The sequence below is a fragment of the Dipodomys spectabilis genome, unplaced genomic scaffold, assembly GCF_019054845.1.
Source record: "Dipodomys spectabilis isolate Male_0828 unplaced genomic scaffold, ASM1905484v1 ptg000092l, whole genome shotgun sequence".
NCBI classification, from domain to species: Eukaryota; Metazoa; Chordata; class Mammalia; order Rodentia; family Heteromyidae; genus Dipodomys; species Dipodomys spectabilis.
Window position 1 is genome coordinate 7,770,278 of NW_024870769.1, and position 23,600 is coordinate 7,793,877.

General features: G+C 40.0%; 1 protein-coding gene across 1 annotated transcript in view; it reads right to left on the reverse strand.

Annotated features, from left to right (window-relative positions):
• Scrn1 (secernin 1) overlaps nt 1-17,831 on the reverse strand; it is a 65,154-nt gene extending 47,323 nt beyond the window's left edge. Inside the window, exon 1 of the mRNA XM_042685074.1 lies at nt 17,693-17,831. The gene's annotated coding sequence lies outside the window, so the exon portion shown is untranslated. The remainder of the gene's footprint in view (nt 1-17,692) is intronic.
• Between the last annotated feature and the right edge of the window lie 5,769 nt (nt 17,832-23,600).

The following is a 23,600-nucleotide window of genomic DNA, read 5'->3' on the forward strand; positions in this document are numbered from 1 at the left end:
TTCCTTGCCTCTGAATTTTGTGAATAACCAGGGAATCCCAGGAGGGAACAGAATTTCAGTGTGTACTAAAAAGAATTTTTTTAAAAAAGAGCTAGATGACCCAGCAAACTATATCACAACCCTAAGAAAACTAGCTGAACTGTCCATTTGTTTCATCTGAGTCCCAACTCCACACACTACTAGCCTCAATGCTGACTCAGCAGCACTCTTTTCTACTGTCCAGGATTAGCATTGTCCAAAAAACTCCCCAAGATGGAAAACTCCTGTTTTCACTCTCCAGTATGGCAGCCATTAGTTTCATGATGCTATTGAAGTATACTTAGTATGGTGAAGAACTGAATTTTCAGTTTTACTCAAAAACTTTAATTAATTTACAGTTGAAGAAGCCACATGTAGTTATTAAGCTATTGGGCAGGACAGTAATGCCATTTCCCAAAGAAACTCAGAAATAGATAAAGATTGGCATATCAAGGATTCTGATGATTCCAAAGAAATCCCTCCTTATTCTAGTGACAAAAGGTGCCATCATCCATAAAAATTGAATTGGCAAAGAGGAGTTAGGGCACTTCCAGAAAACTGAAGTGAACTCATTAGAAAGCAACTACCCAGCTCACCAACTGACTTAGTTTAAGTAAGCTCTTCATTGCAAAAGCTAAAGGTGATGCCCTGGATGCCAGTTCCATTTCTCCTGATGTGAATCTCATAACCCTAATGCTGTTTGAGAGGGAGGACCTCAGGTGGGTGGGGCCTGTAGTGGTATGCTTCAAGCCTGAAACTGAACCCAGTATTGTCCTGCGTTCCAGGACAATTTTACCAGTATTGTCCTGGCTGTATCCTGTGGCTCTCTCATGGCAATCCATTGAGTGAAGACATGTTTTTGCTTTTTTTTTTTTTTTTTAAAGAAAAGCATTTTTAGAAAGAATATATGAATTTCACAGAGTAAGGGCAATTGTTAATATAAGCAACTGTAAATCTGGTGCATAGATCCACACATACAATCATGTACAGCATTTCTCTCTTTCAAGGAAAAATCCTTAACAGCAATAGATTTAAATGGCTGGCCTACTGAATAAGGCTATTTTGTGGCAATTGCCAATTAGGATTTTTGCCAGGTTAGCAATAAAGGAACAGTTATATTTAACGAAACACTCAAATCCCATCAATGCTTAAGCTGACAAGCATTGTCTAAGAAGGCCTTTGCTGGGAAAGTGCATTTATTTGTACTGTATATTTATGCTCTCAGGCTCCTCAAGTGAAATTATTTTTAAGTTATATGCGGTTGGAGGAAAAATTATATTAAAAGATGGGAGAGTAGGATAAGATGCAAGTTAGAATACGTAAATATAGCTGGTATCATTTTTTTCAGTGATATATATGCATTACAAACTGTGAAATGACAACCAATTAGAGAACATGACAGAATATCAAAAGTACATTCAGGCAGCAGTGAACCACACTTGTAAGTAGCAGGATCAGAGCTCAAAGATTTCAGATTTTTGGTAAATGATGTTCAACCTCACCCATATAAGGCACCTAGAGTGATCAAACACAAAGAAACAAAAAAGTTAGAATGATGGGTTATCAGGGTTTAGCAGGAAAAGGGAACTGGAGCGTTTCCATTTTGTAAGAGGAAAATATTCTGGAGATTGGTTACACACCAATGTGAATTGCACACTATCAAATAGTAGGATCAGATGACTACACATATCAGTTTTATACTATAAGTGTTGTACCACAATTGATTTTTTTTTCTTGAGATAAATTAGCCTCAAACTCATGATCCTTCTACATCAAATTCCTGAGTGCTGGGAATAGGGGTCTAAAACCATCATGTTCAGCTAAAATGTTTTAAAAATTAAATAGCCACACAGGGTTAATGGATTTAGGCATTTACCCAGCAGCTTCAGATCTGGTGCCATTGTTATGGTGATTTATCCCTAGGAGCAATCTCTAACCATCAAAGACCTTCCCTCAGGATTCTGGCTTCCCTCTGGGAACAAGACATTAGTTCTCTTGGAACTTGCTGTGGAGCAAGCGAGCAGCCTCGACCAGCAAAGGTTCTTCCATTGGTAACTGGCCTTCAGGCTTGTGGGATTGGAGCTCTGTATGCTTGTAACTAGGAAACAGTTTACAGAATGTCTAGACAAGAAGGGGAGAAGCTGTGTGGAGAAAAAGTCTTTGTCCTCAGGTCTGGTGAGGAGTTATTGAAGGCATGAATGCCCTGAACCCAGGCAGGGATTTTCTTTGCACAACTGCCAAACTGCTAGCTGCTTTATCTCCATGTAGCTAGAGTGACCCTCATCAGTCACTATAGTAAGGAATGAGCAAGCCTGGAGTTGTCTGAAAAGAAGAAAATGACTCTCTATAAGAGCTATAGGCTTGTTAACTGTCTTTGCAAATAACTGTGACAAACTGCCTTTCCTTACACAAAGAGACCAGGCCAGTGAGGGTTTCCTATCCTCCACATCCCCCCCACCCCACCCACCACCAGCTTCATTGAATATGTCTAAATTCAGTGTCTATGAATTGTCACTTTCCAGAAAAGCTAAGAAGAAATTATTTTATTCATTGATCTATTTATTTAAAAATTATTAGCATTCCTTTTGAACTCAAAAATGGGACAAATAATACTCATTATGAGTTGCTTTTCCTACAATACAATAGAAAACCAGTGAAATAACAACAAATTTAGAAAGAAATTAAAAACTGGGTTGTAAGTGGCAGCTAATACAAGTCATATATATAAATTAGCTCAGACTCATCAAGCTGTGCCCAAAAGAAAGAAAAATTACAAGTGTCTTGTTGAAAGTTCTATGTAGCAGAGCAAAAAGCTTTATGAGCTCCAGCTCCTAGCAGTTGATGTCTTAATTGGCCAAGGAAGTCCTCTTAAGTTATTAAGTAAACATGGTAGTCACCTCCCTGTCACTAAAGCAAATAACTGAAATATCCACCTTATATGAAGAAAAGGTTTAATTGGGCTCACAATTTTGTATCTTCCAATCCATGGTCTATTGACTCCATTGCTTTTGTACCCATGGTGAAAGATCTCTTCTAGTGGGCAAAGCTGCTCACTGAATGGCCTGAAGGAAAAGAGCTAGATCCCATCTAGTCTCTCTCTATAAATCTAGGCCCACCTCTTAATGATTCTATAATCTGACAATAGTATCCTAATCTGGGACCCTGCCTTTACCTTTAACTCATGGGACTTCATGGAGTAATTCAGATGCAAGCTACATGAGTCAGGAAGCTGTGCATCCTACCTGGGTTCAAAACTTGTCACTTCCCCAAACATTTACAAACAGGAACAATGAGAGGTAGTACATTCTTCCTAGGGATAGGATGAGATCTAGTTGATACTTTTATAAGTTTCCAAAGTTTTATAAATTTCCAAAGTGTCCAAATTACCATCTAAGACACAGATTATGAAAATGAGGCAAGAATATATGGTGAAGACTGCTCCTTGAGAAATATGGCATTTTTGGGGCTGGGAAGGTGGCTCAGTGGTAGAGCGCTTGCCTTGCATGCATGAGGCCCTGGGTTTGATTCCTCAGCACCACATAAGCAAAAACAAAAAAGCCGGAAGTGGCACTGTGGCTCAAGTGTTAGAGCACTAGCCTTGAGCTGAAGAGCTGAGGGATAGTGCCCAGGCCCAGAGTTCAGGCCCCATGACCAGACCCAAAAAAAAAAAAAAAAAAAAAAAATATGGCATTTTTTCCTCTTTCATATTTTGAAATTTTGCTTCTCATATCTTTTGCCATCTCATATCTTTTACGAACTGCTTAACAATCCCTTTCTCTAATTTTCAGGGTAATATCTGCCTCTAACAGTTAACCCTTGGTTCCCATGTGCCAGCTTTCAGCTGACATACTTCCCAGCTGTGTAGTATAGGACTATAGGTGTGTTTGGTTTGTCCTAGATAGTGCTTTTTAGACACCTAAATTAGCAGCTAACATTTTGAGATCTAGAGGTTCCCAAAGACAATTCAGATATTTGGCCCCTGCTGACAACTCAAAGACCTGACAACAATGCCATATGCCTGCAGGATGGTAGACTAGAGTTGAGGAAGTTGGGTAGAGATTCCACACAGCAGAGCCTGCACCTCTGAATCCTCTTCACAACCTGACACTGGGACAAATAAAGAACTCTTATCACCTGTATGAAATTATACTCTTTTACAAGGTCTTTCTGCTCCCATGCACCCAGGGGCAAGAGAAAAACACACTTTAGAGATATATATATACCCTAGTACCCATCCTGACTCTACCCACTAAATTTGAGCCAGAGCTTCCTTGTGTGGAAATGGCCCTGATATCCTCCCCCCTCAACACACACACAACATACAACTTGGGTTTATAAGAGAACGTACAGAAAGCAACTAGCGTGGTGGCTATATACAGTAGATACTCAATAAATGTTTGCTTTCTCCTCCTAATATAGTGATGTCCCTGCCAGACTTGCACAATCACTACAATACTCCTTCATTTCACTTGTAAATGGTTGGCATTTGGTTTATTAGATATACTTATGTTTCAAAATGCAACTAAAATGCACTGAAAACACCAACTCTGTGGATCTAACTACCAACTAATACAGGATACAAAAAGCACCAGTGGATGTATTCAGTAATAGGATTCGGGGAAATACTAGGATTCTGAAAAACTCCACAGGAAAAAATTGGCTTCTCCAATAGTAAAGAAAGGAAGAAAAAGGGAGGGAGGGAGGGAAGAAGGAAGGAAGGAAGGAAGGAAGGAAGGAAGGAAGGAAGGAAGGAAGGAAGGAAGGAAGGAAGGAAGGAAGGAAGGAAGGAAGAAAGGAAGGAAGGAAGGATGGAAGGAAGGAAGGAAATGAGGGATAGAGGAAGGGAAAAAGTTAAGAGATACATCAAGCAATTGCAATCAACAGCTTATTTGGATCTTCATTTAAACATACTGTAAAAGGCTGTATAAAACAATAAGGGTAACAAATATAAACTGAGTACTTTATTATACTAAGGAGTGGTTGTCAGTATCTTAAATAGGATCACAATACAGATTTTAACTATTGGAAGAAGCCATGTCTTAGCCAGATGTGGTAGTATGTGCCTAAAATCTCAGCCCTTAAAGAAGCTGAAGTAGAAGAATCATTTGAACTTACAGGTTGAAGATCAACCAGCTACCTAGGAAGATTCCATCTGAAAATTTAAAAAAAAAAACTATTCTAAAATATTCATGTCTTGTGCAGATACATACTGTGAAATAAATAGTTCCATGTCATTCAGGGTAGAAAGAAAGATTGAGAGCTGAAAGGAAACGAGACTGACTACAAAATTAAAACTGTTAAAGCTGGGTAGTGGGTATGTATATAAAGTTTCCTCTACTTGAAAGTTTCTGTGATAATACCATTTTAAAAACAAACCCTATGAGCAAATGTTTAAAATTCTGTGAAGATTGGAGACAGCACTGTATGTTTTCTTGGAGTGTATCCTTGAAAACTGCAGGGGGCTGAGACGCTGCCTTGAAAAGAGAGGACTTTGGTTTAGCCTTGGTTCCCTTTTTCTTTGTTTTATTTCATGTTGAAATATCTATTTCTGTTCAGAGACTATGAATCTCACAAGAGCAAGGACTCACGTCAGTCTTCATTTCCCAGCACCTAGCACTGATACTGATCTCACTAAATGCTTAAAGGAGAGGAGTACAGTAGTATCTCCATTTCATCTTCAAGGAGAGAAAAGATTGGGGAGCAAAACTGATTGTGACCAGGTGCTCCCCTACTATGATATTCAAATTTGACCAAGCATCAGAAAGGTCTGGTGAGCTAGTTAAAGGGCAGATTCCTACCATCGGTCCTCAAGAGATTCTGATTCAGTAGGTTCAAGCTGAGATCACAGGAAGGATATTTTAAACAAACACAAGTGAATTGGATGCAGCCAGTTTATACCGGTATGTAATAGCCACTGATAGAGGCTATTTAACCTCACTGGTCTCTCAAAAGTATTACTCATTTTTTCTGCCTGTTTGTATTGAAAGCAATTTTCAAGGAATAATACAATAATCCTCATGGAGACATCCACCAGCCTCAAGGGTCTCAACTTTCTGCCATTCTCGTATCTCAATTTCGTTTTCAAGAAAGCTATTTAATTTTATCTGACTTGAAAAACAGAATTAGTAACAACATTCTCTATCTTTGAGATGATGGTTGGTAAAGTCTACTACCCCTGATTAACATGAAAAGGGGTGGGATCCCTACCCCTGGTAACCAGTGCTATAGAAGGCTAGGTTTTCCCCATTCTTTTGACTCTAGAAATAGGAAATCTGACTATAATAACAGAAGACTTGAAATTGTTCAGTGTTTTCATTTTTCAACTATTCTAGACACTTTAGAACTCTTCTAACGCTTAAAAAAATGTCATTTGGAAAACATCTCCATTTAAAATACATGCAAGGTAAATCCTTTAGTGACTCATTCTTAGGGAATCTGAGCTTTAAAAAAAAAGAGTATTTAATATCATTTCCAGTAGCTACATACTTCTAAGTCATTAGAACTTTGGAAAACCTATCTTTTGAATAATACTTTTCTCTTATGGACTAAAATTACCAAACTGATTCATTATTTCTTCAAATTCTCCTGCACTTTTAAAAGACTAAATATATATATATATATATATATATATATATATATATATATATATATGTATGAAGCCAAGCATGGTGACACACATTTGTGCTCCCAGACTTGGGAGGCTGAGGCAGGAACACTTCCAGTTTCAATCCAGGCTAGGCTATGTAGCCAGAAAAATGAAAATAATATCTATTTAAAAATTTAAAAACCAAGTTTCTAGAAACTTAGTAACTATTCAACTTGAACATCACTCCTGACAATTTAGTGAACCACTACTGCTGGTCTATCTGTATTTTCCAACAAATATAAACATTTACATGATTATAAGAATTAAAAATTATATGATACCTAAACATATAGAATGCTAGTAAATATATAATTGCTTTGGAGATGCTGCTGAAATGAAAAAAACCTCACAAAACCTTATATGAAATCATTTAAATTATGTATATTGCTTTTAAAGATATAATTAAAATCATAAGGAAATGCAACAAAAATATCAATAGTAATAATTTTGTGATCAGTGTATCATAGAATTATAGAAAGCATATAAACACATATATATATGTACATATTCAAGAATTTTCTAATGTTCCATATAAAATGAAGATCAGTACATTTTTAAAATAGAATAATGGCAATCAAAGCAATATGTTATTCAGTTCTTTAAAACTAAAAACCATAGCTCTGTAATAGAGTAGAGACCCCACAGCCATCATAACTAAACTAATTTTGCTTTTTGATCACATCTGATTCTGGCTTATTTATGAGATATGATCATAATGAAAAAGATAAATTAAAGCAAAATGTATAATGTCTTGATTCATATGACTTGTAATAACTAAGAAAATAGGGTTTTCTATAGTAATGAAATGCAGTGCTTTAGAATCTATATTTGGAATTCTTTAAATCCAAGGACATATTCTTATATGATGATTCCTAATTTTTTAATATCACAAATTTTCAAGGCAGTTTGGCATAGTGACACATACCTGTAATCTCAGCACTCAGAAAGCTAAGGCCGGAGGATCATGAGGCCTACTAGGGCTATATAGTGAGACTTGGTCTTTAAAAAAAGAAAAATGTTTTCCAAGGTCATTCCCACAAACTCACTGTCATTGTGGAGCGAATACATAATGAATATACTACATATCATGAATTTAATAACTTTTACAATAGAAACTTTCCACACTTGACAAACTGTATTGTGTATAAAAAATGTCTCATTGCTTGTTCATCTAATATTGGAACATATGCCTGTGTATCTATATGCAAGAAGTCTTTAAGAGATTCTGAAGTGAAAGGGGAAAAAGATATAAAAAAGAAGAAAAAGATATAACATTTTTTAATGTAGGAACAAATGGAACACCAATTTATGTTGGATACATTATTTTCATTCAGGCTAGTAAATTAAATATATATATATATATGAATGTGGTTTAGTGGTAGAGTGCTTGACTAGCATGCATGAAGCCCTGGGTTCAATTCCTCAGTACCACATAAACAGAAAGAGCCGGAAGTGGTGCTGTGGCTCAAGTGGTACAGTGCTAGCCTTGAGCAAAAATAGCTCAGGAACAGTGCCCAGGCCCTGAGTTCAAGCACCAGGACTGGCAAAAAAAAAAAAAAAGGTGAGACCAAGCTTGTTACAAGGATGGTGTTCTCCTATTATAAGGCAGGCCAGAAGACAATTTTCCAGAGTTCACAGGATAGGAATAAAGGAGGGAAGGGGGGAAGGAGTACAAAACAAGGGAAGAAGCAAGGGAGGACAGAAAGAAGAAAACCAATTGCATTGCATTAATGATATGTTAGTTATGTACCATCATAATTATCACTCTGAGAAGGAATATTAAGGCTATTTTAAAAAGTTGGGCTGCCTGGAGCAGGTTGCCCATCCCTGTAGTCCTCAGCAAGAAGGCTGAGATCTGAGGATCTCAGATCTGGAGAAAAAAAGAAGGCTGTAGGACTCTTCCAATAAAACAACAAAAAAGGCAAAAGTGGAGTTGTGGCTCAAGTGGTAGAGCACCAGGCTTGAGTGCAAAAAGCTAAATGAGAGTGTGAGACCCTGAATTCAAGCCCCTGTACAGGCACAGGTACACACACACACACACACACACACACACACACACACACACACACACACACACACACACACACAGAGATAAACCCACATTCTGGCTTCTAGTCCTCCTTTTACTAAGTTCTTCATATGAAAAATGAGGCCATGATATCAAATGTGTATATATGATGATTAAATAAGATCAGATAATAGCATGTGGAAGACTCAAAGACACAGTCAAGAAAAATGTGTTCCCTGAACTTGTTCCTGTAGAAAGTCCTGGAGATAAAGGAAAAAAACTGTTTAAATAGGCATGCATATAGAGCATCCTTTATGGGAAATAACTGAGAGTTACTAAGCAAGCCATATCTGTCTGGGTCCTTTCATTTCCTTCTGTTCTCATTTCTGACATTGCTGCCATTGTGTCTACCAATTTGGCAGGGTGTTGTGAATTATAACCTTCTCGTTCTCACCATCTGTCTTCTCCTCCCATCAAAACAGCCCACTGTCTACTTTAATCCTTTTCCATTAATGTGATTTGAGCTGTACCTGTTTAATCTGGACCATGAGATTTTTTGTAAAGATCTTCTCAGTCTTTAAAATGGTAGTTAGCCATTTAACTCTCACTCAATATTTTTTAAATATCATTTCAATATACATTTCTCATGGAAGAAAATATAAAATATAAATCTTGCTGGCATTAAAATGTAGGGTTACTTCATGTCTCATAAAATGCTTTGTAAACATCCATTAATGTTGGCGCTTTCTGCTGTGTTCACCATTAACAACTTCATTCCACTTTATTATCGAAAGAAAACCTATTTCATGTTAATATATTACTACGTGACTGCATATAAATATGTAGTACACATATATTTATGTAAATATAAGTACATATGGCATATAGGCATGTAGGTGGTTAGATGGGTGGATGAATAGACAAATAGATCCATAGACAGACAGGTAAGATAAGTAGATAGAAAAGGACCTGAAAGAGTTAAAAGATTGGTAGTGATTATGAGGATATGTAAACTGAAATTAAATTTCAGCTTAATTGGCTATGTTGTTTGAAATTATTTTATCGTGAGGTCAAATTACTTAGTAGCTTTTTAATTATGTTTAAATCACTATGTTTTAGTCACTAATAAGGACACTTTAAGACATTTTTACAGGCCAGTAGAGCACTACTACTAAGTGAGAAAAATATATACTGAAGCATTGTTTTGAGAGAGAAGACAAGACCTCTCAGGAGGACTCTTGATCTATATATAACTTTAGTTAGGACTTCTAAGTCCATTGAGTTGCCAACATGAATTTTCAGCATCTAAAATCCCATGAGCACTAGGTTCAAACCAAGAAAAAATGGAGCTCAAAGATGTTTGAAAGGTCTTTATCATGGGGAAGAAAGGTTGCTCACAGACACAATCAAGCAAGTAACTGAAGTGAGAGAAGGGATGGGTTAGGAGCAATGGATGACAATATTGTCTGACACCTTGTATTCAAATACTGTTTTGTAGAATGAGAACTTCTTTGTACACCGACTTAAAGATAATAATAATAATGTAAAATAAAAAAGTAATTGAATCACTGGACAAGGATCAAAAAGATACTTTGGTCACCTCCTAGGAAAACAGAGTTGCACAAGGAATTTTAAGTTGAATGTTCCATCCTAAAGAACAAAGGGACCATGAACCATATCAAATTATTTCTCCCAGCTTCTAGTGAGGTTTGGGATGTGAGCCCTTTCCTCACAAGCCCCTGCCTTTTCCTGTCATCCTGCCTGAGGACCTGACTCAGTTCAAGGATGAGGGAGCTTTTAAGAAAGGGAGTACAGGTAGATGTCACTAAGGTGATATGTCACTTCTTAACTTCCTGGACCTCAGAAACTCCACCTAGTACAAAGGGAATGAGAGCACAGGGTCTCAGCTGTCCCGTTCACTGACAACTTCATAGCCATGTTTAAGAGCTGATAAGTGCCATAATCCTAGCTACTTAGGAAGCTGAGGTGTGAGGGTGGTTCAAAGCCAGCCTAGGCAATAAAGTCTGTGAGACTCTTATCTCTAATTAACTACCAAAGAGCTGAAACAGAACTGTGGCCCAAGTGGCGGAACACCAGCCTTGAGCAAAAAGCTAAGGAACAACACCAGGTCCTAAGTTCAAGCCCCAATACTGGCATTCACACACACACACACACACACACACACACACACACACACACACACACACACACACACACACACACACACACACGAGCTATTGAGAATTACATTCCATAGAAGGGTAGGTATATAAGTAAGAATAGAAGCTGCACAGGATTATGGAGAAGATATGCCTGCCTCTCTTACAGAATAAGACACAAACTACTAGAGGTTGTGATCTATAGAAATGTGGAAATCCTCAATGAAGGAAACTGCTAAGGTTTCATGGGAACAGAAGAGATTTGAAAGGCAATAAAATGTTCCTTTTTTGCTGTAAGATTCAATGTTACATGGAAATATTTGTCCTCCCTAAATTAATCAGTGGAATAAAAATGGCAGCAGTCAATCTACAAATAGAGCTTCTGGAGGGAAAAAAAATGTGTTCAGAGAGATCTTAATGGCTGAGCGTATACTCTGTGGTAAAATACATGTTTCAAGTTCCAGCATTGTAAAAAATAATCATAATAATTATAAAAGAGCCAGGAGCCAGTGGCTCAGGCCTGTAATCCTACCTACTCAGGAGGCTGAGATCTGAGGATCACGGTTCAAAGCCAGCCCGGGCAGGAAAGTCCATGAGACTCTTATCTCCAATAAACCTTACCAGACAACCTGAAGTGGTGCTGTGGCTCATGTGGTAGAGGGCTCACCTTGAACTGAAGAGCTCAGGGACAATGCCCAAGCCCAAAGTTCAAGCCCCATGATCAACCAAAAAGAAAAAGAAAAAAAGGAAAACTAGAGATCTTGAAATCTTTTTGCAAGAGATCTATGCTGTTAACAGCCAAAATGTTTTAGAAATAAGCACCCAAAAAATAAAATAAAAACAAACAATGAAAGACCATCCCTTCATGGCATTAAACTATATTATAAAGTCTCAGAATTAATTTTCATCTGATGAAAAACTTTGAGTCATAAAATATAACCATACAATGTAGGAAACTAGAAGATGATGATGTCCAAATTTGAAACTGAAGTGAACGATATGTCAGACAACAGATAACACTGGGTAATTATGCTATGGCAAGGAGTAAAGAAACCTGTTCACACCCCTAACTCACTCTTGTCCAAAGTAAGTTGTTATAATACAAACAATTTTAAAGTCATATTATAGAGGAAAACCTGTCTATGCAAGAAAAAAAACTTAATTTTATTAAGGAAAACACTATAGGCTTAATTATAAGAATAACTAAAAAAAAATCTTCCTGTGGGGCAAAACTTTGAATGACATTCTGGGAAATATGTTTGCAACAGCCATCAAAAAAAAAAAAGATAGTTTCTTAACAGTTAAAGAAGTCTTATAAATTACCAAAAAAAAGACCACGCTAAGGGAAAAATATGGAAAGTACAGAAAAGTCAGCTCCAAAAGAACTACAAATAGCCAAAATACTTAAAAAGAACTACAACTTAAAATAACATGCCATTTTAATATAAATGTTTAATAAACATATAATATTTTGATAACAGTTGGTCTTGATAAGGTTGTATGAAAAGTAACTGGGTAAGCTGGCCATACTCTAATAACTTAAACATGATTTATATTGCTCACACTTTTAGTGTAAGTACAAGAGACAAAACCATCCTTTGGATATGTCTCTCATTTCACATCACAATTTAAATTAATTTAGCCTTTTATTTTTACTTTCCTTTAAAAATCCCCCTACTATCCAGTCCACTGGAATAAAGGAAAAATAGGTCAAATCTTGAGTGTTACGCCTACAACTCATTTCTGATAACCATCAATCTCCATTTGTGTCCAAGCTGGACAATTTGTCTAGCTGTAAGGAAATTGTAAAATAGAGACATGGGGGCTTACAATGGTCCTTAAATTGAAATGTTCATACTTCATATGTACAGTCTATGTCACTCTCACATGTAAGCAGATATATCCTTAAATGTGACACCATATTCATAATATACTGACAGTATATATCAGTATACCGTGTTTTGACAAATCAATGTAAAAATCCAGTAATTCCTTGTGATTTTTAATATGCTATACCTCATCCCATGGAAACCACTGTGTGGAACTGGTGGATAGCTCTTGCTCATCCCATTTTTTAAAAGGAGAAAAAAATAAATGGCTTGTTCAAGGTCAAACTCGTAATTAGAGGAAACCAGAGCTAGGATCCAAGATCCCTGACTTACACTCTGAATTAGGATAAGTTCATCTCATTTGGATGTGCAAACACTGACCTAAGAGTAGGGAAGTTACCATGCAGTACTACACAGGCATGTGAGCATTTGTTTTCACCATCCTAAAGTCCTATCATCTACCTTAACACCTGCCAACTCTTTCTCCATTCACCCCAAGTCTTTGTTCACGAGTCTGCTTACTCTGCTTCAAAATGTTGCATAGGATTGAGGTGTAGCTCAGTGGTAGTGCAGTTGCCAACATATATGAGGCATGGATCCACAAGATAAGGAAAAGAAAACCTCATAATTCAACTGTCCCAGCCCCTTCTCCGTTTACAGTGTCTCTGATTACTCAGTCCTTGCAGTACCTCTCCATCAGTCGTGGGGCTTGAACTCTGGGCCTGGGTGCTGTTCCTGCACTCTTCAGCTCAAGGCGAGCGCTCTACCTCTTCAGCCACAGTGTCACTTCTGCTTTTCTAGTGGTTTATTGGAGATCAGAGTCTCACAGACTTTTCTGCCCAGGCTGGCTTTGAACCGCGATCCTCAGATCTCAGCCTCCTGAGTAAGTAGGATGACAGGCGTGAGCCACCAGGGCCCAGCTTAGCTTTTTTTTTTTTTTATTTGTCAAGCTTCTCCTTATGTTTTACACACAGCCTCACTAATGTCTGCCCATTTCCTGGTAACAACTTCCTAGACTGACACTGTCCAACATAAATGTAATGTAAGGCAGATATTAGTCCTAGGCACAATTTTGTTTTGTAGCAGCCACATTTTCAAAAGATAAAGTATGACTTTTATTTAACCCAAATATAGCCAACATAATACTTTAAGAAAGCATCGAAATAAAAATTACTAACACATTTAAAATTCTTCTTTTGTATAAAAGAAAGGTATTAAAATCTGGTTTGTATTTTTCACTCATAAGACATTTTCAATTTTCTCTATTTGGACTAGCCATGTTTCAAGTGTTCAATAAACACTTAGCTAATGGCTGCTGAATTGTAAACACTATTTTCTTATTGTGATTAAAAAAAAAAAAACTTTAGCCAGGCACTGGTGGCTCATGCCTGTAATCCGAGCTACTCAGGAGGCTGAGATCTGAAGATCACGGTTCAAAGCCAGCCCAGGCAGGAAAGTTTGAGAGACGGTTACCTCCAATTAAACCACCAGAAAACCAGAAGTGACACTGTGGCTCAAGTAGGTAGAGTGTTCTCCTTGAGCAGAAGAGCTGAGAGTCATCACCCAGATCTAGAGTTGAAGCCCCACAACCAACAAAAAGAAAAAAAAAAACAACTTTTGCTGTAATCCCAGCTACTCAGGGGCTGAGATCTGAGAATCGCAGTCCGAAGCCAACCCAGGCAGGAAAGTCAATGAGATTTTTTTTTTTAAGAACAGATTTTTTTTTTAAATTTTTGTCAAGGAGATGTACAGAGGGGTTACAGTTACATAAGTAAGATAATAAGTACATTTCTTGTTGAACTTGTTGCCCCCTCCCTCATTTTTCTCCCACTTTTCCTTCTCCTGTTCCTCCTAAAATTGTACAGATCATTTCCAGCATATTGTCTTGTGAGTATTTCTGTTGCATATCTCCAATGTATCACAGAAAAAAAACAGAAGTGGCACTGTGGCTCAAGTGGCAGAGCACTAGCCTTGAGCAACAGGAGCCCAGGGAACAGCGTCCAAACACAGAGTTCAAGACCCCGGACCGGAATAGAAAAAAAAAATATACCCTTTTGCTTATTTATAATTTGATTGCCCTCCAACAAACATAAGCTTCATATGTTTATACTATCTATCTATCGTGCTGGGGAAGAACTCAGGGTGTGGAGAATGCTGGGCAAGTGCGCTGCCACTGAACTACACCCTCAATCTTATGGATTTTTTTAAAACGTGTCATTAATAGTCTATCTACACATTCATGCTGTCATGTGAGTAATTTTTTAAAACTGAACATGTGGCATCTGTCTTCACTTCAGCATATCTATCCATACTTGGCTCCTATCCATCCCAATGGTTTCAAGTCATTCTCCCTTTTCCCTGCTTCTTCCCACCTTCTCCCTCCTCGCTGGCTGTGGAAAGAGAATCCTGGAATGTCCATGTGCTGACCACTGTGCCCAAACCATAACAACCCATGCACAATTTCTAGTTTAGCCTTAGTAGATCTGGAGTCACCAACTCATGACTTAGAAAATTCAAATTCAAGTTACAGAAAAACCCTGACTTGAGTATAATTTCAGTTACTTTAACATGGGCTTTGTTTCTTCTTAAAATTAGGTTCATTTAAGACATGAAGATATGTGGCCCACTTTAGTTTCTTTTTAAAGGAAATATCCTAATGGTTCTCCACAAACACGAGCAACTAATTTTTTAAATCAAAGAATGCATTTTTGCATTTAAAGATATTGGTTACAATTAAAGTTTTGGTTCTTAAAAAGAGATGCAATCTCATCACTAGAAAATGTGAATATCTGGTAGATACAGTTTAAATTAAATGGGCTTGAATTAAGAAATTAAAGAGTTGTCTCTGACCTTAAACATTTTTAAGATTTTTAATTCATCCTACAGTTTGGTTTCCCATTGCTCAAAGTAGACAGTAAACTTTTCCCCTTTCCCAAGGCTTTCAAAGACATGTGGAAATCAAGACTGGGAGATAGAGGTCAGCAGGACCTGGATTTGGACCCTGGATGCCAGTTGACAGCCAGCTAATAAAACCTTAGTAGTTCATTCATCCTGCTGGATTCAGCCTCCCTGCTGTGAAAATGTGATTGACAACAAGATTTCCCAGCATGACTCCAGCTCTCCCCCTCCAGACTTTAAGCACATCTTTCTGTTTTCCATTATCCCCAAAGCACTTGCATGTTCATGCATTTTCTGCTTCCTAAAAACAAGATGGCTGGCAACACACCAGTGAAAAAAGAAAGGAAACTGTTAAAAAAGCAAAAGACAACAACAAAATAAACCTAAAAATGAGTCACCTTGCAAAAATGTTGCCATTTCTTGCTGCTTCAGTGTTTGCTTGCTCATGGTGCTAATTCAGCTCTTCCAGTGAAATTTGGCTATCTATATTTAGTATGTGCACTGTTCTTGGATGATATTTACATTATACACTCCTCTCTTTTAAGAGTCCCTGTGGATACAAGACATCTAAGCCATGCACAAAACAGCAGCAGCCACACAGTCAACTTTAGTTGAGGCTAAATAAAATCAAATTAAAATCAGAGTTTCATTTAGGTATTTTACCAGATTTTTGTAAGTTTGAAAAAAAAATTGCAGATTCTTAAACTTCCCATTTAATCCTTGATGCTTTTGCCCCTTCTTCCCCTCCCCCAACTTGCCCTAAGGTAAAGATACCTATGACAGAGTAGTCACTTCGTCTGACTCTCTTAGAAAGTCCTAAGTCAGGGGGCAGCTGCTATTGGCTGTGGTCTGTCAAGCTTCAGTCTGGCCTGATTTTATATTCTGCCATTTTGAATTAGCATAGGTTTCCTCTGCAAGTGGTGTATTTTCCAACTGGGTGTGGAATACTGCAGGCACAGACAGACAGACACACACACACACACACACACACACACACACACACACACACACACACACAAATACACATGCACCAGAAGGCTAGGCACAGAATAATTCGATGTACTTGCAAACTACAATTACCCAGGGGAAAATAATTATTTAGAGAACCCTACTACTAGGTCAGCTTGGGTAACAGCAATGACAAATGTTTTTAGGTAAGAATGTAGTTATGTGGAGTAGCCCCAGATTCTCACCAGTTCTTTAAGATTCAAGCATCCCTTCCAGCTTTTCATGATGTTGATAGTGCCCCCACAGAGGAGCAAACCAAAAGGCAAAGGTAAGCTGAGGTGAACAAACAGCCACCTCAGAAATATAGTAACTGGACTAACCGCCCCTAGATCTCCAGGCGAGGCTTGGGGGTAAGGGGAGTTATGTCCAGTTCGGCGTGCAGACCAGAGCAACAGCTGGCATGTCGGGCCTTCAGCGGACAGTAGACTCAGGCTGTCTCAGACCCGGCAGATTCCGGGTGGGGGTTGGGGTAGGGGTGGGAAGGGATGGAAGGCCAGGGGTACAGAGGCAGCTCAAGGGCGAGGGCCCAGCTAGGCAGCCCTGTCCCTGGCAAATCTGCCCTTGGCTGCAGGTGCTTTACTAGAGGAATTTGCCTGTCTTTCTCGACCACGGCCACGGCCACCCATGCCACCGGTGGAAGGGTGAAGGATGCGCTGGCAAACAGCCTACGGAACTGCAACTTGGTCCCCGGGAAAAGAAAACACGGGAGGAAGCGAAGTCTGGATTTACTAGAATTAAAAAGAGATGGGGGTGGGGGGGGGGGGGCGGGAGGTAAATGGGAGAGATGAGATTGGGGTGTGGAGGGCGGGGGCAGGTTCCAACCGGGCTGCAGAGCCTGCGCCCCGGGGTGGGGTGTCCCCCTGCTTCACCCGTGCACTCTATATTTCCGAGTCACCCCTGACCAAGACCCCTCCCCCTCCGCCCCCTCCCCCAGGCTCCAGCTGGCCAGTGCCTGCAACCCCGAGGATCTGGCCCCGGAGAGCACCGTCCGTGCATCCGGAGGGTCAGCTGGAGGCGAGGCGACTATGCACCCAGGACCTCGAGGGTGGGATGGGGTGTGGGGGGGAAGGGGGGAACCTGCAGCGGAAATCCCTGAGCTCGCAGTCCTGGCCCCAGCGCGCCTCACCTGCGGGGTGGAAGGCTCCCGGGATCTGCCCGGCCGGCGGTGCTGATGCTGTGACCTGGGTTCCGGTTAGTGCGGCGACATCGGGGGCTGCGGCTGCAGTGGCGGAGGCGGCCGCCGTGCGCGCTTCCCGCTTCCCAGGCTCCGCCGGCCGCCCCGCCCCCCTCCCCCCACGGTCGCTCTGCCAACAGCTGTCTGGGATCACGTGGCCCGGGCCCCTCCCTTCCCCCCCCCCCCCCCCCCGCCCCGGGCTCCCCGGCTTCCCAGCGCGCCCCGCCCCGCCGCGCCCGGCTGCAGAGGCTGCAGCGCGGCGCAGGGAAGGTGTCCGCTAGCCCGAGCGGCGGGTAGCGGGGGAGGGAGGGAGGGAGGGAGGGAGGGCTCCCCGGGCTGGGAGGAGGGAGGGCTCCCCTCTTCTCGATTTTCCTCCTTTTGTTGCAGTTCTCTGAACACTGAGCATCAGGCTTTAAAGAGAGAGGCCTGGCTCGCGTTCCCCGACGTTGGGTTGCTAGGCCTGGACCACCCCCCCCCCCCCCCCGGCCAGATTTCCCAGCAGACTAGGTATCCTAACTGATGGATTCATCGGTTCCTGGTTTAAAAAGGGCCGTGTTGGTCAGACAGACCTTATGCTGACTACTCGGTCGCTGTGGCCCAAAGACTTGAAGTAACGCTCCCAATGCCACACAGGGCTGAAGTTCTATACTGGAGCCTAATAGATTTCTACGGGGACCTTGAGGGGGAGGGGGTCGCACAAGTGCGCAAGCGCAGGTGTCTTTTATGCTAGTGCAAGGTCATTGATAGTTCGTTTATGACCCAAACATACTCTACCTTTTGGAGATTAATGGATGTCAGAGGATAGTTCTCAGAGAAACAATGTAGTAGCAACCACTCCTGAAAAGATACTCGCTTACAAATTACAAGGTAAAATAGCCCACCTGACAGGTTAGCAAAAGCCATGCTTTCATAACTCTCAAAGTAGCAAGTGTATTTATAAACTGACCCAGAGATTCTTCCCCACCCCACCCCCAGAGATTCTTATGTTAGAAATTTGCCCTATAGATGCATCTGACACAGGGTGAAATGAGTACAGTTCATCCATTGCTATATTATTTGGGCTACCAAATATTGGAAGCAAATGTCTATCAAAAGAAGACATTGAAATAAATTATGTTTTTGCTGGGCCCTGGCGGCTCACTCCTGTAATCCTAGCTACTTGGAAGGGTGAGATCTGAGGATGGAAGCCACCCTGGGCAGGTAAGTCTATGAGACTCTTATCTCCAATGAACTACCAGAAACTACCAGAAAATCAGAAACGGATCTGTGGCTCAAAGTGGTAGGTAGAGTGTTAGGCTTGAGCAGAAAAGCTCAGGGACAGCCTCTAGGCCCCATGACTAACAAAAATGAAAATAAAATAAGTCAGGTTTCATCAGTACCTATTAGATTAGAATGTCATCCTGGTTTTTTTTGTTGTTGTTGTTGTTGTCTTCAACTCTGGGCTTGGGCGCAGTCCCTGCACTCTTCAGCTCAAGGCCAGCACTCTACCACTGGAGAAACAGCACCACTTCCGGTTTTCTGATGGTTAATTGGAGATAAGAGTCTCACAGAAGTTCCTGCCCAGGCTGGCTTTGAACCGTGATCCTCAGATCTCAGCCTCCTGAGTAGCTAGGATTACAGGTGTGAACCACCAGCGCCTGGCTTATCCAGTTTACTTTCAAAGCTGAACTAAAACCAGGAATTGGTGGCTTCTGCCTATAATCCTAGATACTCAGGAGGCTGACATTTGGGATTGCAGTTTGAAGACACCATAAGCAGAAAAGTCTGTGAGATGCTTGCCTTCAGTAAACACCACCCAGCCAAAAAATCATCCAGAAGTGGATGTGTGACTCGAGTGGTAGAGCACCAGCCTTGAGTGTAAAAGCTAAGGGACAGAGCCCAGGCCTTGAATTCAAGTCCAATTATTGGCGCAAGTGGGAAAAAAAAAAGTTGGACTAAACAGACATTACATTCTCTCTCTGCAGTGATTTTAAAAAAGGACTCTCAAACTATATTAAGTGAATGACTTTAAAAAAAGCTAGGTACACAACATTGTATGAATTATAGTTTGTGGGAAGAAATATACATATATTTTCACTTTCATTTACAATGTGTTAGACTATCTTGGAAGGTACATAAGAACCTGTAATAGTAAATGTTACCAGGGAGAGGAGAGCTATGAGGTTGGTTGCTAAGGAAGGAAAGAGACTTTTTTCCATGTCTTTTGAATGTTGTGTCTATACTTGCAGCTTTCCACATGAGTGAATAGATAGTAGGAGAATGCTGAGGGAACGAGTGTAGAAGAATAGAGCATTGGTTTGTAGATTCTTTGGAGCACAAAGGTACCTTATTGTTCATTTACTCCAGCCAAGGAACTGTGACTTCTCAAGTAAAGGACAACATTTGCATAGCGTTCTTGGTGCCAGTTATGTCCTCAGTACATAGCCTAGAGAACCTGCCAACCTACTTGTTTTTCCTCAAATCTTGAAGCCTGTGGGTGTGTCCCCACACAGCCACAGGGGCTTCAACGCAGGCAGTCAGAGACATCTGCGTCCTAGGAGTCTTCACCAAAAAGCTTATTACATGGGAATTCTAATATTTATTAAGAAACAGAAATGCATTTTGTCTCAGCTTTTGTATAGGAGAGGCAAATCTTGCTTCCATTCAAGCCACACACATAGATAAGGGAACAGAATAGTCTAAAAACATGGAGAACATCAAGAAATAATGATTAAAACTTTAATCATTAGATTCCATCAATCATATAAGGTTTAGCAACAGGTCAATTCAAAGGTTTCCAGAAGCTAGCTTGCAAGGAAAATTTGCCTTGAATAGCCTGAATTTTTATAGTCATTTATATTCCACCTAACCATGCTCAGAGATGAAAGAGCTAAAAAATAAAAGTACACCAGTTTGCTACTTTTTTTCCCACAAAAATAAGCAAAGGCTTTTCTTTTTCTAGGGTAAAATAAGTGTGTGGGGAAGACAGGGTAACTGATGATTTCAGCTTTTACAAACTGTCACATGGGAACACTCATCAGATCTGTACCTAGAAAAAAAATTATGGAAACATGTGTGGGGGTGGGGGGTGGGGGTGGGGTGGGTATGTGTGTCTGTGTGTCTGTGTCTGTATATACGTACACGAGTACATGCACATGCGTGTGTATGCACCCATCATGTGGCTTGAATCAGGGCCTGGGCTCTGTCCTTGAGTTTTTTGCTCTACCACTTGCACCTGAACTCTACTTGTGGTTAATTGGAGATATGAGCTCACAGACTTTCCTGCCTGGAACTGTGATCCTCAGATTTCAGCCTCTGTGTGGCTAAGGTTATAGGTATGAGCCTTTGGCACCTGGCACTGGAAATATTTTTTAGTTCATTTTCAAGAACTAATATAAGATAGGCTCTGGTGGCTCATGACTATAATCCTAGTTACTCAGGAAGCTGAGACCTGAGGATTGAGGTTCAGAGCCAGCCCAGGCAGGAAAGTCTGTGAGACTCTTATCTCCAATAAACCACCAGAAAACCGGAAGTGGTGCTGTGGCTCAAATGGTAGAGTACTAGCCTTGAGCTGAAGAGCTGAGGGACAGCCCTCAGGCCCAGAGTTCAGGCCCCACGACGGACAAAAAAATAAAATAAAATAAGAAATTGCCAAAGAAACTAACATATACACTCTTGGTAGGTTTGAGACTGTTGTTGTTTGGTAATATTGGAACTTGAACTCAGGGCCTTATGCTTCCTAGATATGTGCTCTACTACTGGAGCTACTACTTCAGTCCTTTACTCTTGGTAAGTTCAAAGAACATCAAAACTGTTTCTTGATATAATATCTTCCTCCTGATTTGGACTCTATGCATCTGGGATGCGATTTTATTTGTGGAAAAAGGTTAAATTATGAATAAGTCATACATGGTTAAGTTTTTATTTGCTCTTGAGTTTATTAAAATTTGAAGGACATTTTCTATTTAACAAAGTTGGCTAAGTATTACTCTAAATCATGTACTTATTTATTATCCCCATATTATCTACAGCAACTATGCTAAATTCCCCTGGCAATTTGGGTCTTTCTTTTAAGAGCTAATCAGTAGAAATTCATTAATTCCTCCTATCTTTCTGAAGAACCAACTTTGAATTTCAGTGATTTTCCTATATATTTGTCCTTGTTTTTATTTATTTTTTATTTTTTTATTTTTGGGTCCAGTTGTGGGGCCTGAACTCTGGGCCTGGGCGCTGTCCCTCAGCTCTTCAGCTCAAGGCTAGCGCTCTAACACTTGAGCCACAGTGCCACTTCCGGCTTTTTTCTTTTTGCTTATGTGGTGCTGAGGAATCGAACCCAGGGCCTCATGCATGCAAGGCAAGCGTTCTACCACTGAGCCACCTTCCCAGCCCTGTTTTTATTTATTTATGGCTTAATTTGCCCTTTTTTTTCTTGCTTCTTAAAAGGAAATCTTAGATGATTGAGTTTATATTTTTTTCTACTATAAGCACATTAAACCTGTGGATTTCTTTCAAACTGCTGCTTTACCATTCCCTCAAATTCAGTATTTCTATATTCATTTTTTATGATTTCCATAATAAATCACCACAAATTTGGCCACCATGCCCAGCTTCTTCCACTGAGATAAAAGCTAACAAACTTTTCCACCTGGTGCTGTCTGGAACTAAATTGTCCCAATCTCAGCCTTTTATGGAGCTAATATGATAGCAATATTTGTGTGCCCAGCTGTGGTTTGAATGAGAGTGGAGAGGAAAGGACAGAGGGAAGAAGGGAGAGAAGAAGGATAGAAGAGAAGAAGAGAGAGGTTATTGGAGTTCAAGCCCAAGTTTTCCTGCTCTCATATGGCTTTCTTGCTCAAGGCTGATTCTTTACCACTTGAGCCACATCTCCATTTCTGGCTTTTTCCTGGTTAATTGGAGATAAGAGTTTCATAGATTTATCTGACTAGTGCTTATATACTGCCCACACATATCCTCCAATATACTTTTCTTTATTGTTATTGTAAAGGTAATGTACAGATAGGTTATAGTTACATACATCAGGTAATGAGTACATTTCTTTTTAATCAGTGTCATTCCTTCCCTCTCTTCAGCCAGTTTTTCCTTCGCATCTGCCTGTACACACCGAAGTTGTATAGTTCATTTTTAACATAGTGTCAAGTGAGTATCACTGCTGCAGTTATTTTATTTTATTGTTAGTCATGGGGATTGAATTGTGGGCTTGGGCGCTGTCCCTGCACTCTTCAGCTCAAGGTGAACATTCTACCACTTGAGCCACAGCACCACTTCCAGTTTTCTGGTGGTTTATTGGAAATAAGAGTCTCAGGGACTTTCCTGTCCCTTTGAACTGTGATCCTGAGATCTCAGCCTCCTAAGTAGTTAGGAAAACAGACATGAGTCATGGGCATCCATCCAGCTCACTGCTACATTGATGTTCACCCTTTATCCTACCATTTCTGTACTCCCTCCTTACTCTTCCCCAAACAGATAAACATACAAACAAAACAAAAAGCAGAGAAATCAAAAACAGTAACAAAGGAGAAAAAAAGTAACAAAAGCCTCTTGTTCCCATTTCTTGGAATTCATTTTGATAAACATCATTTTATATAGTCATATGTACATAGTTATTGAGCCTTTGTGATCCTTGCCTAAGAATATCCTCCTTTGGTCTCACTGTGTAAATGTCTAGAGTCCTGTTTATCATGTCATTTACCATCCAGGGTGTTTACTTATAGATTTATAGGCACATTCTAGTTACAATAAATGAGGGAAAACATGCAACTTATCTTTCTTTGGGTCTGGCTTACTTCACCTAATTTTTTGCAAATCTGTTTCCTTCTGAATGGTACATCATTCTTTCTGATGGAAGTGTAGAATATATATA